General features: G+C 36.4%; 1 pseudogene; it reads right to left on the bottom strand.

Moving 5' to 3' along the window:
* Positions 1-12,072: 12,072 nt before the first annotated feature.
* On the bottom strand, positions 12,073-12,760 carry LOC140512083 (plakophilin-4 pseudogene; annotated as a pseudogene).
* Between the last annotated feature and the right edge of the window lie 9,902 nt (positions 12,761-22,662).

Genomic DNA, 22,662 nt, shown 5'->3' with positions numbered 1-22,662 from the left:
AATGAAGCCTCTGAGGCTGAGATACAACAAAGTATGGGTTGGTTCTCTGTTGCTTGTAATAATTTTGGCCTAACAATAAGAAAACAGATTCTTTACCAGTCAGCACCAGATCATCCATTCACAGAACCATCAGTTACAGCAAATAGAGAAATTTTGAATGCTGTGGATAAGTTTACTTAGCATGGCAGTATACTTTCCAGGGACATACACATAGATGATGAGGTTAATGTATGCATTGCTCTTTATTTGGGAACCTCTGAAGGAAAATGTGGGAAATAAGAGGCATTAGACTGCCTATCAAACTGAAGATTTAAGATCTGTGTTGTTGAACTCATTATTGTATGCCTGTGAAACTTGAACAGTATGCCAGCACCATGTGAGAAAACCGAATCACTCTTCTTTGAATTGCCTTAAGAAGATTCTGAAGATCACCTGGCAAGATAAGGTACCAGACACTGAGGTGCTTTTTTCAAGCTGAACTACCAAACATTCCAATTCTATTGCAGAGAGCACAGTTCTGATGAACTGACCACATTGTTTGAATGCCAAATGTATGTTTGCCTAAAAGACTATTTATTGGAGAACTGACTCAAGGCAAGTGCTCAAATGGAAATCAAAAGAAGTGATACAAGACTCTCTCAAGATCACTCTGAAGAACTTTGGAATCAATTGTGAGACATGAGAAACAATGGCACAGGACTGCATAGTATGGCCTACCCACATCAAAGAAGGCACTGTGCTCTATGAGCAAAGCAGAATTGCAGAAGCTCAAAAGAAATAGGAGATGTGAAAATTTAGAGGCATCTCCATTCCAGATGTTCATATCAGCTATATGTGCCCAACTTGTGATAAAGCCTTCAAAATTTGTGTAGGTCTGATTCAGCCACAGTTGGATACACACTGTACCTTAACCCTAACATAGTGATGTCATTTTGTTCCTCTTCAAGAATGAAGGACAACAACCATGATCCTTATGTGGACAAGGTCAGCTGGTTCTGTATCAAGACCAAAGGATAACTTAGAGACATGTGCTCCCCTGGTATCCACAAATATAAACAACCTAGAGGAAAATCCCCAACATTGGGTAGCCCTCTTCTGGTGGATTTACTGAAGGGGCAAGGACAAAAATTGTTTATGATAAGAAGACACAGATAGGCAGTGATCTTCACAGTTGAAGGAAACACTACACTGATGACATAATATCTTAAAGTATCAAAGTAAGACAAGCTAGGTAAGATCAGTCTGATGGTAGTGTACTAGATAAGATGGAGAGGGAAGAGATCTGTCAGACAGACTAATTAGAAGGCATTCACATTAGTTTTGTGATTAATTAATATTGCCTTTAGCTAATATGCCACTAGAATGATGGCAGTGGTGATGGAAAGGAAGAGGTAAATGAAAAAAATGTAGTGAAGGAGGAATCAATGAGATTACCACTGATTGTTTATTGACAGGAGGTGGAGAGAGATTCAAGATGGCACCTTTGATTGAGAGCCTTGGCAAATAAAAGTAATTGATAGTTTGCATAAATTAAGCTTTAGATTTGAGGATGCTAGTGTGGGACCTAGTTCTAGACCAGTCAGTCGTTGGAACCATGAGACTGAAGTCTGAGAAAGAGGGTACTCTTAGAATTGCAGATTTCAAATAATTTGGACAGAAATGACTATGCAATCAACACCGAATTCAGGAGAGGTGATGAGATGTCCAAGAGAAAGGATAAAAAGAGGTGAAGGACAAAACTTCACTTTTAGGGGGTCACAGAAATAATACTATAAAGGTCTGAAAGTTAAAAGGAGAATTGGTATTATGAAACATTATTAATGAAGGGAAGGAGAGAATAAGGAATAGGTGGTCAACAATGTTAATTGTTGATAATGAAGACATTATCAAGGAAAATGAGGATGGAGAGATGACCCTGAATTTGGAGATGAGATCATCAAAATGATCCTGACTATATTAAAGTCCATTGTGTGATGGACATGACAGCCAGATTGCAAACATTTAATAATTAATAGATGAGATTTACATAGTACTTTTCATAAATTCTCTCATCTGATTTTTGAAACATTCTTTGGAGCAATTGACAGAGCAAGCTTAGGTTGAATTTCATTGCTTCTTTTCATTCCACTAAAGATACAAGTGAATGAATCAAAGTAAGGCAGGTGGATTGCATTTTTTTTATAACCATGCTGGTGAAAAATGATGAGAGTGATAGGGTAGTAGCTAAAGGGGTAACAGAGTTAACAGATATTTTTTAACTCTAGCAAAATCTCAGCATGTTTGTAGCAGAAATGAAGGAGTCAGTGGAAAGATAAAAATATATTAAGGACTATATTTAGGAAAATTAATTAACAGAAGAATAAGACAGGATAATTTATTCATTAGTGGTTAAAGATCATTACAAGGAGCGTAATTGGAATATAATCAATTATGCTATACATATTGGAAGCAATGGCACTACGTATAGAAGATGACTGACTAAATGACCAAGAGCTAAGAGTCTGACACAAGTCTGAAACACCTAAGTCTCTTCTGGTGTTTTGTCACCTAGCAACTGTAACCCATTTTGGCTTGGGTAAGCAACCCAATTTCAAGGATACTTTTCATAGCAAGTGAGTTTTCATATTTGTTTTTTTTTTTTTTAAAACAAAGGCCCCCTTTTCTGAAATAAGTTAGGTAGACTTTTATTTCTTAGGTGCTTTGGTGGAAAGTGTATGGTCAAGTAAGGATGTGGAAATAATAGATACCATTATAGATACCTTTTTAAGCTATGTAATAATAAGAAAGCAAAGAGGTAAATTCAAGGAAGATTAGTCAGTTGAACTTAACCTCTCTTTCAATTTTTTCTTTGTATCTCCAGGACCTATCATGATGTCTATGGTACACAATTAACATGTGTTGAATGTAATCATTAATACATTATTTAAATAGGATCCTATTTGTAGTTCTTCTGTGAAGGATTGTCATTAGAGACATTAGGGTATGTTGTTTGCTAGTATGGTATGGGGCAAAGCACACAGTGTGGTCCTGAGGTCAGGAAACCTGGACCCAGTATGGACAGCAATGAATTACAGTGGAAAAGCACTAGAATTGGAGTCAGGTGGACATTTCTTGGGGGTGTCTACTTCTCAAATTTATTCTATATGCATAAATTCAATCTGACAGAGTATAGAAATTTCACCCCCTGATTATATTTTGAAATAAGGTTGAGCACTGAGATTTCAGAGAGTCTTGGAGTTAGAAAGTCATCAGAGATCTTGTCCAACCCAAACCTGAGTAGAATTCCCTTATGCAGCACCTCCAAGAAATGGTCACCTTCACATGGAGACCTTCTGTGATTAGGAACCTACTACTTCCCATTCTAGTTAGGACAATGGATAAAGTGCTAGACCTAAAGTCAGGAAGACTCATTTTCATGAGTTCAAATCTGGCCTCAGATACTTACTAGCTGTGTTGGTAAAGTCACTTAACCTTATTTGCTTCAGTTTCCTCATCTGTAAAGTGAGTTGGAGAAGGAAAAGGCAAATCCCTTAGGTATCTTTGCCAAGAGAACCACAAATGAGGTCACAAAGAGTAGGACAAGACTGAAAAGATTGAACAACCAACTTTCTATTCCATTTGTAGACAGCCCTGAGTCTTAAACATTTTTCTTTCCATCAAGCTTAGATCTGCCTCTCTGAAACTTTTACCCATATGTACTAGCTCTGCTAATACCTTCCTTTATTATATACATCATTTATTTTAAAAAGCTATGTGTATGTATATGTGTACACACATTCATATTTACTTTTGTATATATACACACATGTGTATATATGCATATAAACAGTTGCTTTTGTTTTGATTCCATTGTTTTATTATTGAAAGCTGTCGATAAATACTTCAGAATGACTAATTTTGGAACTAACTGGAAGCTGTGACTTAGTAAAGGCATAGATAGTAAGATTCTTCTCACTAGCATAGCATAAAATCTTTGAAGTATTAAATATATATTTCTTTCTAAGGGTTTCTGAAGTAATGAACAGCTGGGGTCTGGATGGAACACAACAGGGTCATGATAAAAGATCTGAAATCATATCATTAAAAAATTATAAACAGGAACTTATAAATTTTTATCACTCGCTGTTTTTAATTAACCTTTAAGAGGCATTCATGGTGCGATGCATGGGACTTGGCTGCTAAAGAAAGCACAGTTGAATATCACTGAGTTCTCTAATGACTTCCAGGGGTTGCTTCTCTTTCGCAGTTGCACCATGACATTTTAAGACTCAGTCTTTGAGTTTTGAGATAGGCCACAGATAGCAAGAATAAATAGAATCCCTTTCTTTTATTCTTTTCTTTATTACTGCTAGTGAATTTGGTTTTAATGCTACTGGTTTATGACTTCTTATTGTAGAGGTTCTGGTCACAACTGGTTTCCATGACAATCGGTACACCTTTTGGAAGTGTTCTGTAGCTTTATCTAAAAGCAAAAATATATAAAACAACATTAGCAGCAGCAACAAATACAAAAATCATCCACGGTGAAGGAAAATCACAATTATAGATGTAAAAATCCATTATGTTAGGATCTTAGATTAGTCGATAAATGAATCAATAAACATTTAGCAAGTACTTGCATTGTTCTAGACACTGCTAAGTACTATGTGATATTGTATCCCATAGTAAAGTCAGGAATATCTGAATCCAAATTCTCACTCAGATACCAGAATGGCACTTCAACTCTGAATCACAGTTTTCTTATCTATAAAATGGAGATGATAATACTTGTATCTATTTCACAGGGATATGGTAAGGGTCAGATGAGATTTATGGGCAAATGTCAGCTATTATTCAAAGTATGTCTTGTGTGAACTGATATTTCAAATCACTTAAAATATGTTGCCTCAGACTCTTAATTCATTTGCTTCTTTCTGTATGTATTTTAGTTGTATTATAGCCTTGGCTCTTCGGAAAGGTGGGAAACTCTCTTGAGTATTTCAGTTGCTTGAGAGTCTTTTGGATAAGTCTGCAGTCATTTGGAAACATAAACACTCTAAGTATTCACTCTAAGGAATGGCCAAAATTCCACCTTCTACACAAGGCCCTTTTCTATTTCTCCAGTATTTTCCTTTGGTCACAGGTTAAACAGCCCCTCATTTTTATTGAGAATGTTTTCTTGTAAGCACAAGGAAGAAATCTAGTCTCTGTTGTTGTAGCAAATGAAATATATCTTCATATCACTTCCTACAGAAATATATGAAAATGTTGGAATCAGGGTAAAATTTCTAGTAGTCCTGGGAAAAAGAAGTCATTTCACTTATGTCATTGCTGATGTTTTCCACACTGGGATTAACTCAAAAAGAGCTTTTGGTTTTCTTCTATCATCACATATAAGAATGATCTCCAACTAACCTTTTTCTTGTTTCCTTTTTCTTTAAATAGTAGGTCACACACTGTGCCACATTATAGAACATATAATATGTCCTGAAAATGTGAATTTCCTAAGGAACTACATTTTTAATGTAGCTGTTCAGATGATCTAGGGGCCCATAGAACTGGATTTTGACAGGCTGGCTCTGTTTCATGGCTTAGTACACCTCCCTTCATGGGCACCCACCCACTCTTCTAATGCTAAGAATTCCCTTTGTGTTTTGATGTAGCTCACTCGCACCTTGTATTGTCAGAATTCCTTTTTTCTTACTTATGTCCCATTGATACTCTAAGTCACACCTTAATGTTTAACCATGATTGGTAATCTTGTAATGTTTAATGCCCATTGGATCTTTATTTAATGCTATAAATTGATTGACACTGGACTACAGATTTTTGCTGATTTGAGTTGTTTGAACTGTATAAAAACCTATGTCTACTGTGCATTTTCAGTTCACATCATCTTGGATACTTGGTACTTGTAGTACCTCTGCAACCTTCTGGTCAATGACATCTTTCCCTCTGTATATTTCAGAGTTATATGAATATTGGACCGTTGGATTGATAGTGACTATATGCCAGATGCTGATGTTTCTCTATCTTGTATCCTTTGCTTGTAAACAGCCTGATTTGCCCTTCCTTGTGGTGATGAATTGGGCACTTCTCACCACGGTACTCAAGTTGACTCATACCCTGACATTTGATAAATATGCATATAAATGATATATTTATACTATAAAAATACTAACCATGTGATCTTTTAATTCTATGCATGAAATAGAGAATTTTATCAGAAGCAGCTATAAGTGGGAAAATGCATCCTTTTAAGTGAAAGGATTACCATAACAGCAGCAATAATTTTTGAAAAGTGTACCCATTTGAATACTAAATAGATAGGAAATGCCATAAAAGAGAAGCAACAAGGATGAATGCAAAGGATTTATTACTTATCTAGGAGCTAAAGGTGTTACTCAGGAATGAAAGCCATCCACTTTTCCTACAAAAGGAATACAACTGATAGGTAATCAATAAAACCTCAAAGAGTATCATTCATCTGTCTGCCATTTCATCTATCCAGAATGCTCTGAAGATGCATTTTATAGCCTTAAAGAACATAGTTCAATGACAAAAGTTTTTTGGTCTGGGAAGATTTCAGTGATATTCCTGAGTCCTACTCACACTTTATGAATATTTGCAACCAGTTTGAATGGAGTGTAACACTTGAATTTGATATTTCTACTCTTAGAATAAACTCTCAAAATGAATTTCTACCTTAACTTGGTCAAAAAATATATCGCTGAAAAAAAAAATCATTACTGAGCCAAAGAGCAGAAGTCCTAAGTCCTAAGACTTGAGATCAATTTGCATTCATTTGTTCTTTCAGCAAATATTTTTGATATTATTATAGTATTGTATTATAGTCATATTACATAGTATAAGAAGTCCTGTGTTATATATGAAGATAAAGGCTGACATCATGGAACTTACAATATATTAGGGCAGATTAAACATGCATACAACTAATTATAATAGGATGTAGAATGTAGGGGTGCTCTGAATTAAAAAAAATAATCAAAAAATTATTTCCAGCAAGGGTGGGGGGAGGATTGAAGAACATACTGACACATGAGATGATTTTTATTGTATTTATGATTGCAGTTGAGAGGCAACATGTTTTATTGGATAGAAAACTAGCCTTTGAACTAGAAAGATGTGGGTACAAGTCCAGTCTGTGACATATACTGTGTCACACAGAGCAGACATATACCTGTGACATATACTGATTGACTCTGGGCAAGTCACTTAATTCTTCAGTGCTCTAGGAAACTCTATGAATAAATTACAGAGAAGGTACTGACCTAGATTGATAGAGGGAGTTTCCCTCTCCCTGGTATTCCTGGCACCACTGAATTTCCCCTTGTGATTATGAATATCTGAATGCATTCTACACTGCCTTGTAGAAAATCTACAGTATTTCACCTGTATTTATTTGTATGACATCTGAAGTAAGCTGACAAAACTGGGAGATAAAGGAAGAAGAGATGAAATAACCAACAATCCAAATCCAAAGTCCGTGCCCTTAGGCTGTAGTCACATGACAACAATGAAGTCAGCCTACCCTGCATGAGTTGCTTTCACCTTCAATGTAATCACATTCATGCCCAGATGAACTTCATGAATTTAACTAAATAATTAGCCTAGAATGAACATATCAGTATTAAAGATGGAACATGGCTTTTCTGTGAATACAACAATGATCAATGTCCTAAAATGCAAGTACAATGCTCTGAAATATCGGCCATAACCACCTAAGGCAAGTAGGTCCAAATAAAGTTTATCATATTATCTTCTTATGGGAAGGGAAGCACATTAATATTATTTCAATTACAACTTTAGCTGAAGGTTCTGTAGGGAGATAATTCTTTTATACACAAATTCCAATAAAAGTTGCCTCTAAATCAAATGCTAGAATATCCAAGATTCTGTATTGAGATGAATGTATCTTGTGAAAGAGCATAATCAGATTAATTTAAATTAATAATTCTTTACTAGCCAAGAGAGAATGTATGATTTAAAGGGATGAAAAGTAGAAACTAAAAGAACAGTATGAAGATAATGGTCTTCAAATCTATGGGGATTAAAATTCAATAATATTTTCTGACTATCATCACCAGTAGCACTCAACTAGAAAATTGTTAAAAGTCATGCAAGGATGTAAACACAGCTGGACACACAACAATCGAATGCCCTTACTCCCAATAAAATGTAAAAATTCTCCGTCTCTCTCTCCACACACACACACACACACACACACACACACACACACACACTAATTAGGAGAAGGAAACATACAGTTAGTTTAGCTGGCTGTTATTTATGTATTCAAAGAATTAGAGAATTTTAGAGTTGGAAGAGATCTCAGGGATCTCTTTACAGATAGAGAAACTGAGGCTCAGATTGATGAAATGATTTATTCAGGTCATATGGCTAGTTACTAGGAGGATTAAAACCCACATTTCTTAACTCCTAGTCTATTGTGTATTCCATTATACTATTCCTACTCTTGGGAAACTTGCTCTAGATTCTAGAGAAATGAGGCCAGCTTGAAAATGACTACAATTCAGCTTCATACTTCATTGCTCAAGTGATGGGTCATTTTGGGAGTGCTAGAATAAAAAAAAAAATAGTTTTATTTTGGCTAAGTGATGTTAACTGAAGGTACCAAAAAAAAAAAACCCAACCCCTCCCCTCAAAAAAATGCCAACCCAAACCACTCACCCACCAACCAGATGGACACTTCTTTTACCAAAGAATTCAAAATGATAAAGAATAAGTTTGGCCCCTTCTTCCCTTTCCTACTCTTTTCCAAGGTGGGGGGGCAGTAAGTATAGAATATTGTATATAATGTTGGATATTTTCAAATATTGATGTTTTACTGATTTACTTATTTTTTCTATTTTTCTTTTCTTTTAAAAATGCTTTGTTATAAGTAGTAGAGCTCCGTGAAATGGTGATGGGGAGGGATACAGGGGGAAATATAGGTGATTTAAAAACAAACTGTTTTTAAAAAGAACTATTCAAAAGGGCATTAACCAAAGAAAGGCTTGGTGAGCAGTGAAAGAGAAAAGTGCTTAAGTAAATCCACTAAGAAAGATACTATAGAACAGAGGTCCTTAAACTTTTTTGTTCTATGGATTTCTTTGGCACTCTGGTAAAGCCCTTCTTAGAATGATGATTTAAAATGCACAAGTAAGATATATAAGATTGTAAAAGAAACAAGTGGTATTGAAATACGATCATCAAATTAAAGACAAAACAAGTTCTTGGACCCCAAGTTAAGAATCCCTGCCATAGAGAATAACTAAAATAATAGAAATATAGCAGTTTGGACACCCTGAAGTTTATAGAAAACAAAAAGCCAAGCCAAGTTTAAAGAAAGATGAACAAATCTAATTCAAGAAGGCAAATTTAACCTCATAGGTATCAATGAGATGAAACCCATGATTGAAATATGACTCTGAAAGGGCATGTCTAATTAAAAAAAAAAAAACCAAGATAAAACAAGACAACTAAAGGAGGAAGGCTAATAACTGTATTTTAAGAGGACATACTCATCTGACAGAATCCAGGAACTATAGGGATGAAATGTGGTGGACAGCATTTTGATAAAGGCAATCAGAAGAAGGAGAAAGTTTTTTGTTTTTTTTTTTTTTTTTTTTATCAGAGTACCTAAACAAAAAGAAGAATTAGAAAAGAAGTCTGGGGAAAAGAATACAAATCTCTGGTCATACAGAGGCTTGATGCAGCAATGAGCAATGGTGGGATGTTTCACCTATCTAGACAGCTGACAGAAAGTTCTTGAGGAAAACCAGGCATATGGTTCTATATATGCCCTAGGTTTTGAGAAAGCATATTTCCAAAGGTTTAGATGAAAGATAGGTAGTATCCCATGAAGTAAAATTTTATAGGAGAAGTCAACCCAAGAGCAATGGGCAACTGAACAATGAAATGCTTGACAGAAAGGGAAAAATTCTGAAAAGGAGGAAGAAAATGAGAGTTCTCTAAAGAGTCTGATATGGATACATAGAAAATTTACCAACCAACCTAGATTAAAAAGAAAAAAGATCAGTACAGAAGATGGAAGCAAGGACTGAAAAATAAACATGAATGTAGTATGATGCTAAAAAATCATGTCAGGATTCTCAATCTTAGAATAAAATGGAGTTGTTCAGGGAAGCTAAAGACTAAAAAAAAAGTGGGAAGAGGAGGCACGAAGACTAACACATGACTATTGCTAATTATGGAAGTGCTGGAGATAACTGAGAGTAGGGAGAAGAAAAAGCTTTTAAAGTCTTGTCTTCCTTCTATTTTCTTTGCCAAAGAGAAAGGCTTCTGTACTGGAAATAACAGAACAAAAATGAAACAGAATTGATGCTCAAGAAAAATAATGATAAAAATTATAAACTCTTAGTTCATTTGTCACCTGACCCAGATGAACCGTATCTTTAGATGTTGAAGGAATTGACTGTCCTATATTTCTATTTACATCCCAACCACCATAGTCCAGGCCTTTTTAATTTTTGCCTGGACTGTTGCAGTAACCATTCAATTGGTACCCTTTGTGAAGTTCCTCCACTCTCTAATACAAGCTCCACATCATTGGCCAAAATAATAAACCCAAGATGCAAGAATTACCATGTTAGTTTTCTGCATAAGAAGCTTCAGTGTCTCCATGCTGCCTTTAGGATAAAATACTAACTGCTTTGTTGGGCATTTAGAGCCCTTTGAAATTTGATTCAAGCCTAGTTTTCCAGATGTTTTTGCATATTACTTCCCTGTAACCTCTGCATAGAAATCATGTACTATGCCCCATCCAAATGGCCCTACTTGCAATTCCCTTTAAGTAGCATTCTTCTTCACCATCTGTGACTTTGCACAGGATGTTACCTTTTGTCTGAACTGCTTTTCCTTCTCACCTCCACCTCTTGGAAAAATCTAACTCCTTTGAAGGATGAGCTCACAATATCTCTTTAAAGAGGCCTTTTGTCATTTCCCCACACGCACTTATCCCTCCTCAGTTCAGTGTATCTCTTTAATTTTTACTCCCCAACAGTAGTTAAGATGTCACCAACTTTTATTTATTTTTAATAAATAGACTTTTTGAACATAAAATGTTCTCTCTTCCCCCCTTTTGTGGCTCATTCTGCTTTTTTTTGAAAACTCTACGTTATTATAATTTACAAGACAGTTGAAAGTGAGGAAAATATGAAATCTTCATAACTATTTAAGTCCATATACTCATATAAATTCCATGCAAAATTTTCTATGTGAGACATGAAAGCATTAATTTAATACAATAGAATTTTATCCATTTAAACATATCAATCACATGGGAAGATATTTTTTACTATTTTTTGAATCTGTTCTCTTTAAAGACATATCCTTCCCTTTCTCATTCATGAATTTTGGAGCTTTGTTACTCTGAAAGATAGCTAAAGAAAGTCATAAAGAAACCAAAGTTTTGATACATGCTGTAAAAAGAAAGAAAGTGACCATAAAAGGTAGAAAAGAGTAGAAACCTAATTAACTGTACCATTCATTCACCATCCACATGTCTCTTTTTACTTTCAGAAAATCCTTTGGCAGCAAATGATGGCCTTAAATTTGATTAAATTAGTCCATTTTACTTAAAATCACATAAGGATAAAGTGAAAGTCAGGAAAAGAGGGGTCAACTGATGGAAATGGAACATGGAATTGATTATCTTTTCATTACTTTTTTAGGGGACTCTCCCAATACAAGAATGACCAACTTTTTCAAATAGCTCATATGATAGCTTCCTACACAGAGTATATGTTTGGGAATATAGAGCATTGCAAAATGGTGCATTATATACCCAAATGGTATCTTGCCAGCATACATGCTTTTATGTATGACATCACCTTGGCTATTGTAATATTGCATGGATGGTTATGTCCTATCATGCTCAGAGCAAGGTTTTCTAATTCCTACCAGTGCTGGTGATGAAGATGTACTGCCACCTGAATGATAGATGTCATCTGTTGGTTGGTCGTTGAGAGAGAAAGGTATAATTTTAATCTCTTGCAGACTAATGTTGATGCAGGTATAAGCAAATGCTTTTGATTCCACCCATTCTTTTTATAAATGCTTCCTGGATCCCACTATTGCCATAATGTGTTCAATTTCATTACTTTCAGGGATTCTCCTCCTCCCCTTCCTTCTTCTCTCTCCCCCATAACAATTTGGTTCTGAATATCTGCTGGTAGATTCTTTTTCCTAACATGTCATCCAATTCATTAATTCCCGTTAGCCATGTCTAAAAGACTTCCAATTAAAATCAAGAGGACAAGTTCTTCAAAGTGCACACACAGTTCTCCATAGTCTTGCTGTCATCAAAAGTGTTTACACATACATGGATCACATATAACAAAAATATTGTAAGACCTTCACAAGACCTCATGTGTTTCTGTGCTTCTCCTGCAGAACTTAGATTCCTCAGACAACCAGCAGTGTTATGTAAAACTAGAAAAGCCTCAAATTTAATTTTATGATCTTTATCAAAGGAAGAATTATTCCTTTAAGAATGTGGAAATATCACAGTGTTTGTTAAAGTTGACAGAACACCTTGAATGATTGAGGACAAATTCCAGAGAACTCCCATTACAAGTTCCCTTATTTCTGCATCAATAGATTTTCTTAACAATTGCACCAGGAGAGTTATCCCACCAGTGTTTTTCTTTGCTATTTTATTTTCATCCATAGATTTTTCATAAACAAGGTTTTGTATTAAGCAGGTCTCTGTGTGGCAAATGGAGAAGCTGCTCATCGGGCAAGTAATATAGTAGATAAATACATATTTGAATTCAGTAGTCGGGAGCCAGTCACTGATGGACTACCCAGTCCACTACCCCAAAAAGGCCTCGGTGACCCTTTGATGGAGAAATGCCCTTACTGATGATGTAAGAAGCATGCTGTGCTCTATTTGAAACAGAACTAACTCTTGTGGTATGATCTGGTACTCTTCTAACTAGAACCATTGCTGAGAAGGAATACTAAGTTCCAAGAAACGTTCTGGCAAGCCATAGGCTATACATAACTTTCTTCCTTCCTCCCTCCCTTCTTCCCTCCTTCCCTCTTTCCCTCCCTCCCTCCTTCCTTCCTTCCTTCCTTCCTTCCTTCCTTCCTTCCTTCCTTCCTTCCTTCCTTCCTTCCTCCCTTCCTTCCTCCTTTCCTTCCTTCCTTCCTTCCTTCCTTCCTTCCTTCCTTCCTTCCTTCCTTCCTTCCTTCCTTCCTTCCTTCCTTTTTTTCTGTTTAGTAGTTTATTGTTCCCTCACTTTCATGGAGAGATGTCTGCTCTGGTGAATATAGAATTCCTTGTTCTGCTTTTGTCCTCACTGAAAAAGGTGTTGAGAACCTTGTGTTAGAAACTTGAAGTTTGTTTAATCCGGTATTTGGCACATCTGCCAGTCTCCTAGGAAAGTGACTTTTTAGTTGAGCAAAATTTCTGTGATGGCACTAAAGCAATTGTTAAAGAGATGTAAGGGACTTTTACCCTTGTGCTGGCAATGCTTGATGATTCCCCAAGCTTACATCTTTCTAGCTGACTGGCAACAATTTGTCCACTTCCAGCTCTGTGGTGAGTCATTGAAACTGAAGCTCCAAACCAAGATAGCGGTGGGGAACAGAAGAGTTCCAGTAGATGTGGATGAAAAATAAACTTGATGCTGCTCCTTCACAGAAGTAAGAGTGGTAGTGGCTGTGGTTTCTGGTTCCATGCCTTGGTCTGAAGAGGCTTCCTGGCTGGTTTGGTGAAGCCTCACCACCATTAAGAGGTTCTACTCAGGAACGGCATTCCATTAGGAAACATTGGTTGTTCCAGGAATCTGGAACAATTACGTGGAGGGATTGTAGCTGCAGTATGAAAAATAAACAACAGCAAAAATGCCAGGGACAAGACAGTTACTCGCCCCTGCTCCCCAGAGCTTGTCTGACTGCCTCCTTCTTGTGCCCTCATATGGAGCTGGGTGAGAAGAACAAGATGGAGGAGTGACTTAAGTGCCTAAAAGAGTGAGGAAAGTATTAATTACTAGAACTATAACTTGAGGAGGGTACTCTTAGTATTCTATATATCCCAAAGACTGTTTTCTCCCTCCTTCTCCCTCCCTGCCCCCTCCCTCCACTGCCTGTCTGCCAGCATACTTAGAAGGTGATATAGTCATGGTCTCAGACATCCCCAAAGGCCATTGCTCTAGCTAAGAATAATGTAGTTTTGTCCACAGAGGGGAAAGTTATTTTTAATTCTCTAAGTCTTTAGAGGGAAATCTGGGACATTGATATTTGCTAAGGTTTCATTCCCCTAACTATATTTCGGAACAAGTTAATCTCTAGTGTCTACCACAGGATGCCATATACAATGGATGCTTTAAAATGCTTGTTTAATTAAATTGAATCGAACATAAGCTGAAGAATCCATATATGTTTCTTTGGTAATTTAGCAAAGGACTCTACTTTATTAGTGTGAATATTCCCTCCATAGAAGCAGAGTGCAACACCTCCTTGATTAGCAGGTGATCTTTATGAACTTCTGTGGCCTCAAAAGCAATCACCCTGTCATCACATATGAGTATTTGACCTGTGTCTATGTATACACACCTGACATAAATCAACACAAAGGAGGAAACAGTCATATTCCAACCACTTATCACATTCCAACAACTGCTTCCAAAATAACTAGTGTTTGATTAAATTTGAACTTTTGTTTCAAATCAGTTTAATTATTTTGATTGATTTGATGATTCAAGTTTATAAAAATCATTAGTCAAAATAATCAATCATTCAATCAGTAAGAATTCATTAAACTTCTACCGTGCTTTAGGTACTGTGATGAGTGCCAGGGATACAAATAAGAAAGACTTCTTCATAAAGAGTTTATTTTCTATCAAGTCAAAACAAATTAACAAGCATTTATTAAGTGTTTTATGTGTATCAGGCACTGTGCTAAGTCATGGGGATGCAAAGAAAAAGGGTAAAAAGATAGTTGTTGCCCTCAAGGATCTCACAGTATGATGGGAGAGATAACATGAAATTACAACTATGAACAAAAAAAAGTTATATATAGGGTAAATTAGAGGTAGTCTCAGGGGGAAAGGTGTTAAGATTCAGGAGGATTGGGAAAGGTTTTCTTATAGAAAGTGAGACGTTAACTGAGGCTTGCAGGAAGCCAGGAGGTAGACATGAAAAGGGAGAGAGTTCCAGGTATGGGGAAGAGTCAGTAAAAATACCTGGAATTAAAAGAATCACATATATGAGTACATAAAAAATGAATATAGAGATAAATACAAATTAATACAAGGTATATAAAAACAAGGTAGCTTGGGAAGGAGGGTACTAGTAATTGGTGAGTGGTAGGGGAAGGATCAGGAAAAGTTTTATATAGAAGGGATATCATCTTGGCAGCTACTTTGGAGGATGCAGAAAGGGAGAACAGTCAGGCAACTATTGAGGTTGTCCCAGTGGGAAAGCATGGTGAATGTGTGAGTAGACAGATAAGGGGATTGATGAGAACTATGTTGGGGAGGTGGGACTGATAAGATTTGGCATTCAGCTGATAAAATTTAGCCATTACTAACACTAAAATCTGAGAGATATTCAAAAGTTGAGAAATTGTAATGTAAGGCTAATTAAAATAAAGTCGCCTGCAATGAAGTGAGCTTAGTATTTTCTAACAAGAAGAAAAGTGATAAAGGTCAGTCATAGAATGAATGCCAGACTTAGCAAGCAAAGCAAAGTGAGACACCTAAGGAAAAGAGACAGAAAGGAAAAAAAAGGGTGTCTGCCATGGAAACAGCAGAATAGGAAATGCAGAAACTGCTTGAGAGAAGGATGAAGAAGGGTTTGAAGCTTATGAATACTATGGATCACCTCATTTTTTCATGGAAGACCAGATCTATGTACTAGATACAGCGTAGAGCTGTATTGTCAAACTAATTGAAAAAGACTCCAGTACAAAGAAATGCACTGGCATTGTTTTATATATGTATATATATATATATATATATATATATATATATATATATATATATATATATATACATACAAGAACAATTCTAGCTAAGCCTTGACATAGAATTGTGGCAGTGGAAATGAGGCACTGAGGCAGGATAGAATAAAGAATGAAACACAATAATTTCAAATAAAGGTCTCTAATATAAACAGTAAAGGAAAAGTAGTTGAATTGGTGCTGTCAAAAGGAATTGGGAAAGAGAAACAACTCAGGAACCAGTAGCAGAAGTCTGGCCTTTCCTCCGCTGTGTGACCTGAGTGAGTCATCTCATTTCTATTAGCCTCAGTTTCCATATCTGTAACACAAGGGGTTGACTTAAATGATATCTCTAAGGTCCTTTCCTGCTATCAAAATTTATATGGTTAGCTTAGACAGCTAATGATTCTTAATCTTTTCTAGGTCGTGGACAGCCTGGTGAAACCTTGGGGACCCCTTCTCATAATGTTTTTAAATGTAAATCTTAAGGGACAGCTAGGTGAAGTCGATAGAGTATCAGACTTGGAGTCAGGAAGACCTGAATTCAAATATGACCTTCAGGCACTTGACACTAGCCATATGATCTTGGGCAAGTCACTTAACTCCAACTGCTTTGTAAAAAAGTAAAAAAAAAAAATACATATGATAAAATACACAGGAAACCAATTATCTTGACATAGAGATGTATTTTCCCCAATCAAATTTCATAGAAAATTTATCCATGGATCCCCAAGGGGTCTGTGGACTTCAGGTTAAAAACTTCTGCTATAAGCCAATCTAACCAATACTCAAAATGACCACATGTATGTGTGTGTGCATCAGAAATTAATTTCTCCCAAGTATTCTTGAAATGGAAAGGGGGGAAGGATTATCTTTGATGGTAAGAACAATCAATTCATTCTCTTGATCTATCAAAATATTTTCTTACAATATGGCAGATAGGGAAGAGAAGGAATTCCTTTAGGAGCCAATTCTGGTCACGCAGATACTTCATCATGGATTCTTAGGAGACCACAAAGCTCATTGATTTTACACTTGTTTCTGAATTCATGTCAGGATAGTGCTCATGCTCACCTCAATGGAAATACTGTAACTGGTAACACGGTATATTCTGTCACTGTAATGTCAAAGTGCTTTAAAGGAGATGTCAATAGCATAATCATACAAATAAATATCTGAGCAAGTCTAGCGTAGGGATTTTTTTTTGACATGTTTGGCTAACTTTTGAAATGGACTAGCAAAATGAATGATCTGTCACTATTTGGACTGAGTGATTGGAGACTATGGCTGTGCAAGGAGTGACCCTGAGTGTTCATCGGCGGCAACTTGGAACAGGTTTCAAATGAAGTTCCCATCATTGCACAAACAAGAACAACCTGCCAAAGCACCTGTAGTGAAGAATGTCCACACAACTGAAGTCATACTGCAGGAATCTTTCAGGCCCAGAATGGAGTTCTACCTTTTTACTCCTTTCAATCTTTTAGTCCATTATCCTGGAAAAAACAGTAGACTTTGAGTCAGAAGACCAGAATTCTGGGCCTGAATTCTCTCCTTAGCATTGGTGTGATGCTGAGCACATCACTTCATTTTTGGGGGGCACCAGTTTCATTAAAAATAGGGATGGTACTATTTAGGCTAACCTGACTGTTGTAGAACTTGAAGCAATGACTGGAAGTTGGATAAAGGCAAATTTGGACTCAATGTTAATTCAGTCCAATTTGACAAGCATTTGCCAATACCAATAACTAACATTCATGTAATGCTGTAAAATTTGCAGAACACTTGTATACATTATCTCATTTGATCTTTACAAAGACTCTGTTATTATCCTCATTTAACAGATGAAGAAACTGAGACTTAGAGAAGTTTACTGTCACATAGCTTCTAAGTGACTGAGACAGAATTTGAACTAGACAAAATTCCTGTCTAACACTCTATCCATTGTGTCACATAGTCATGTCTATAATGTACCTACTATGGGCAAGGCACTGAGGATACAAAGACAAAACAAAACAAATCAAAAAATCTCTACCCTCAAGGAGCTTACATTATATCAAGGATGTGGGGGAGGTATGCATGTGCTGACTAATATTTAGAAAACAATTTTTTTTTTAACAATTATAGTTCTCCAAATGCTGTCCAAAAGCCTCAGGAAATAGAATTCTTCTCAAAGAGTTTTCAGTCACAAACTAGATGACCACTCTACAGTGATGCTTTATACTTAAACTGATTTGTGTTTCGGTTACAGCTTGAATTAACCAGCCCTTTGCGGTGCCTTCCAGCTCTGAAATTTCGTATTTGGCGATTTTGTGAAAATCTTGTCTAATGACAACCCTGAACATGAGCCTAACCTAAGGCATCCTCCTAAACCATGTCATTTCCTATATGACTTAATTTTGTTTTAACTAATTTACCTTCATAAAAAAATCTAATGGATAGGATAATATGCAGAATATCTAACAAAAAATGATTTCTAAGGGACAAAAATGAATTGTTCCTGGAATATTTTGACAGTTTTTTAAAAAAAGATGATAGTTAAATTTGCCATTTACTTTTATTTAATCTTATACAAACCTGTAGCAAATGTTAGCATTACTCTAATTCTGTTTATTGTTACCTAAAATAGCTACAGTAGAAAGTGGAGCATCTCTCCTTATGAGAGCTCAGTGTTATACCCCAGGAGAATTTGGTTAGAAAGTAGGCTACAAAGGTTAATAGAAGGCAGCTTGCTCTTTCTCCCTCCCTCCCTCTCTCTGTCTGTCTGTCTGTCTGTCTGTCTGTCTGTCTCTCTCTCTCTCTCTCTCTCTCTCTCTCTTATTGGCCATTAGAATGTATTTGGGAATATGCTACTATGCCATATGAGGACAAATGGGAAAGACTTTGTCTCTCTATCAAGAATATTTTAATCAAGATTTCATTTTAATAATATTCTAGATGATGTATAGAATGTTTAAAAATTGGTTACTACCTTTATCTTGAAATAAAGAAAGAAAGAAAGAAATAGATACATAATGATGGTGGTGGCAGAATGGCATAATGGATAGAGGACTGATCTTGCTGTGTGTAAGACCTGGGTTCTTATTTCCTTTATATATATATATCCTATATGATTTTTCCGTGAACATGTTATATTCCTCTTGTACAGGTTGTACAATATAGGGCTGCAGGCTGCTTGCAGCCCACCAAAGGATATCTGGTGGCCTGTGGAAAAAATTCAGGGTTGCCACTGCATACTCTCCTGTTTGTCACAGGACCCACGGCAATCAACCATTGTCTTCTGTCTCTAGTTTAACCTGTCAAGTGGCTACGGCAGCAAACGTTGTCAGCCTCTCTTTAGTCTAACCTATCTGCTGCCGAAGCTACTGCCAAGTTGTGCAGGTCGGCTGCTGGAAGAAGTTCCTTGAGAGCATGGATGGTCTTCCTTTTGTATATATGTATATTTCCAGTGCCTTATAACATGCCTGGCTAATAGTAGATATACAATAAGTATTTGTTGACTAATTGATTGATAACCTGCCTTTCAAATATATTAACAGCATGGACATGGACTGGTCATGTGAATAATCAGTATCTTAGGTAACTCTTCCAAACTGTAAATTACGGATGGTTTGATGACCTGCATTAGGGAGTTTCTGTATCGGGGTTTCTTCACACTGAGGGACTGTGATTTTAGGGCTATATAAATAATAATGATAATAGCTCACATTTTATAGTTGGTTTTGGTTTCCTCTCACCAAACTTGTCAGGTACTAAGTTTTTTTCCTCAACAGTTTTCTCTCAGCAAACCTGGGAGGAATTGCAGAGTTATAGAACTTCAGGTTTTGAAGAAACCTCAAAGGTATCCTAATTCAAATTATGCTAGGATAAAAATTTTCCCTATTTAAAAAACCCCATAAGTAATGATTTAATCTTTGAAGATTTGGCATGGTTAGGGATGGGGGTAGGCTCACTACCTTATGAAGTGGCCATTTTCACTTTCTGTAGCTCTAATGATTAGTTTTCCCCTAAAATGACATGAGCTTCACCAATTCAATAAAAGTTAAACACCTACTAAATGCAAGATACTGTGTTAAGTACTAGGGATATATAGATATTATTGAAACAGTTGCAATCCCTGAGTTTAAATTCTACTGAGGGAATACAGCACAGACATAGATAAGACCTGGATTCTTGATATTGCTAGTTACTACTAGTTACTGACTTTAGGTAAGTCATTTAACCTCTCTGTGCCTTGACTTCCCTCACTGTAAAAATAAAGGAATTGGACTACATGATCTTTAAGATTTCTTCCTTCTCTATTTATTGTCCTGTAACAATAGGTATGATTCAGAGAAGAATATGAAGGAAGCAAATGAGAAATCAGACAGCATCTTCTAGAAATAAGTGAAAAATACCACTTGGAGTGCCATGCATGCAGAAGGTAGTACCTAAGCTTTGAATGAATGAACTGAATCTTGAACAAAGATAAGGATTTTGAATGTCAGGGATGAGAAGGAAGTGTATTCACAGTTTGGGGATCACTTATGGTGGTGCATAGATAAGTCCTGTCAAGTGGGAAGCTAGCAGATCAATTTGGCCACAATTCATAGCTTGTGGAAGAGAGTAATGTGAAGTAATGTCAAAGAAGTATATTTGATCTAGATTGAATAGGTTTTGAATGTTAGACTTAAAAGTCAATGAGAGGCACTGATGATTTTTGTCATGGGAAATGTCTAGGTCAGACCTATGCCTTAGGAACATGATTTTGCCAGCTGTGTGCAGAATGGATGGGAAGGGAGAGACATTGGAAGCAGGCAGACTAATAGAAGGCTAATAATACACTAAACCAGATTGTGGTGATGAGACACTGAACTGGGGTGTTGGTAATATTCATGGAAAGGCGTAGATAGATTTAAAAGACATTATGACAGTAAAATGAACTGGCCTAGACAATTCATTAGGTAAGAGAAAGAAGGGAGAAGAAAAAAGCTAGGGATGATTTTTTTTTTTAAGTTTACAGACCTGCTGAATAGGAGAATGAATGACAATGATGCTCACCACCAAAACAGGTGCTTTTAGAAGAGTAGAGGTGGTTAGGAATTGAGATTATTGGTTTTGTTTAAGACACGTTAAATTTGAGGACCTTAGGAGATATCAAGGGGTTTATAACTGAGAGATTAAGGAAGAATATTTACAGTAATCATGGGTGTAGTGATGATAATTGAACTCCTTGAGGGAGAGAAGTCCACTAGTAGAGAGAGTAGATAGATAGACAGATAGAAGAGAAGCTGGCCCTAGATAGAGCCTTATTGCAATTTTAAGGGGTAAAATAAACTCCTTGAATGCAGGGAATTTTTTTTTTTGTCTAGTACGTACCATTGTGCCTCGTAGATAGAAGATGCTTAATAAATAATTGTTGAATTGGACTATTGAATGGCAGGGAACCCTGAGAGAGTAATACCAGGGAAACTGAAGACGTGAGGAGGAGCATTCATGAGGAAAGATAGGTAAACTGCTTCATACTTCCAGAGGCAGAAAAATTAGGAGAGTAGCTATTTAAAAAATGACTCTCATGATCAAGAAAAAATTAGTTACTGAAGTAAAAATGATGAGTTCCTTGTGAAAAAGTGGCTACTCCATCTTAAAATTCTGGACAGAAGAAAGAAGAGCAGTATCTTACATGTACCTTATTAAACTCTTCAGTAGGAACTCTCAAAATTGAGGGATCTAAGTAGTACCATGGATAGAAGATTGGACCTGGAATGAAGAAAACCTGAGTTTGAATCCTACTTCACTCAGAGTTTTCTGAGTGACCAGCTAGTTGTAAGTCACTTAACCTCTCTGTGCCTGTTTCCTCATCAATGAGAAAAATAATAATTAACATTAATAATCAATTATTAAGTTGCGATCTAGGCTTTTTCTCCTATTTCCTCATTAAGGCCCAGCTTTTGTTAAAGTCAGTCTCTCAAGGACAAGACTGGTTGATGAGATTATGCCTTGTCCTCAAGGAACATGTTTATGAATCTTGAGCTACACCCCACCCAACTAAGAGGCCTAATTTCTATTTAGAATGTAAACAGAATCCAGTCTGGGTCAGCCCTTGACCTGAGAGAAGGGATTTCTATTCTTGTTCCCCTCCATTAGAGTTTAGGATGGCCCAATTTATGGAGGAGGAAGCCATCCAGAGAGATATAGATGGAGATGGATTCCCTTGCCCAGATTGCTAGAGGCTTCTGAGTTTCATGATTGAGCCATGTTCTTAGCAAGAAGAACTGGAGACTTTTAGCCTACCTTCTCCTTAAATGTCCACCACTTGTCAAGGAAATTCTCTTTCATAAGGGTTATTTAAGGCTTTCAGGGTCTCCACTGGGGGTCCTTGGTCACCAAGAGAAACCACTGATAATTAATTTATTGATTCTTAGCTAGCCTAATTAACAAATTGATTAATAATTACCCAGAAACTTTCTCTCTCAGGGTTTTCTCTATCATGAATATTGATGATAGAACTTACTTCACTGAACTGTTGTGAGGACCAAATCAGTTAATGTATATGAAGTGCATTCCAAACCTTGAAGTGCTGTGTAAATGCTAGTTATTATCATTGATATTTCGATTATAATCTTCTTGTTCTCTCCTTACATGTAGTTTTGCAATATGGTAGCTATGGCCCAAGTAACTAGGGAGTGCAGTGGATATAATTCTGTGCCTGA

The sequence above is a fragment of the Notamacropus eugenii genome, chromosome 6 (genome assembly GCF_028372415.1).
Source record: "Notamacropus eugenii isolate mMacEug1 chromosome 6, mMacEug1.pri_v2, whole genome shotgun sequence".
NCBI classification, from domain to species: domain Eukaryota; kingdom Metazoa; phylum Chordata; class Mammalia; order Diprotodontia; family Macropodidae; genus Notamacropus; species Notamacropus eugenii.
The sequence above is the reverse complement of the archived record's forward strand: the minus strand, read 5'-3'. Positions and strand labels throughout refer to the sequence as shown.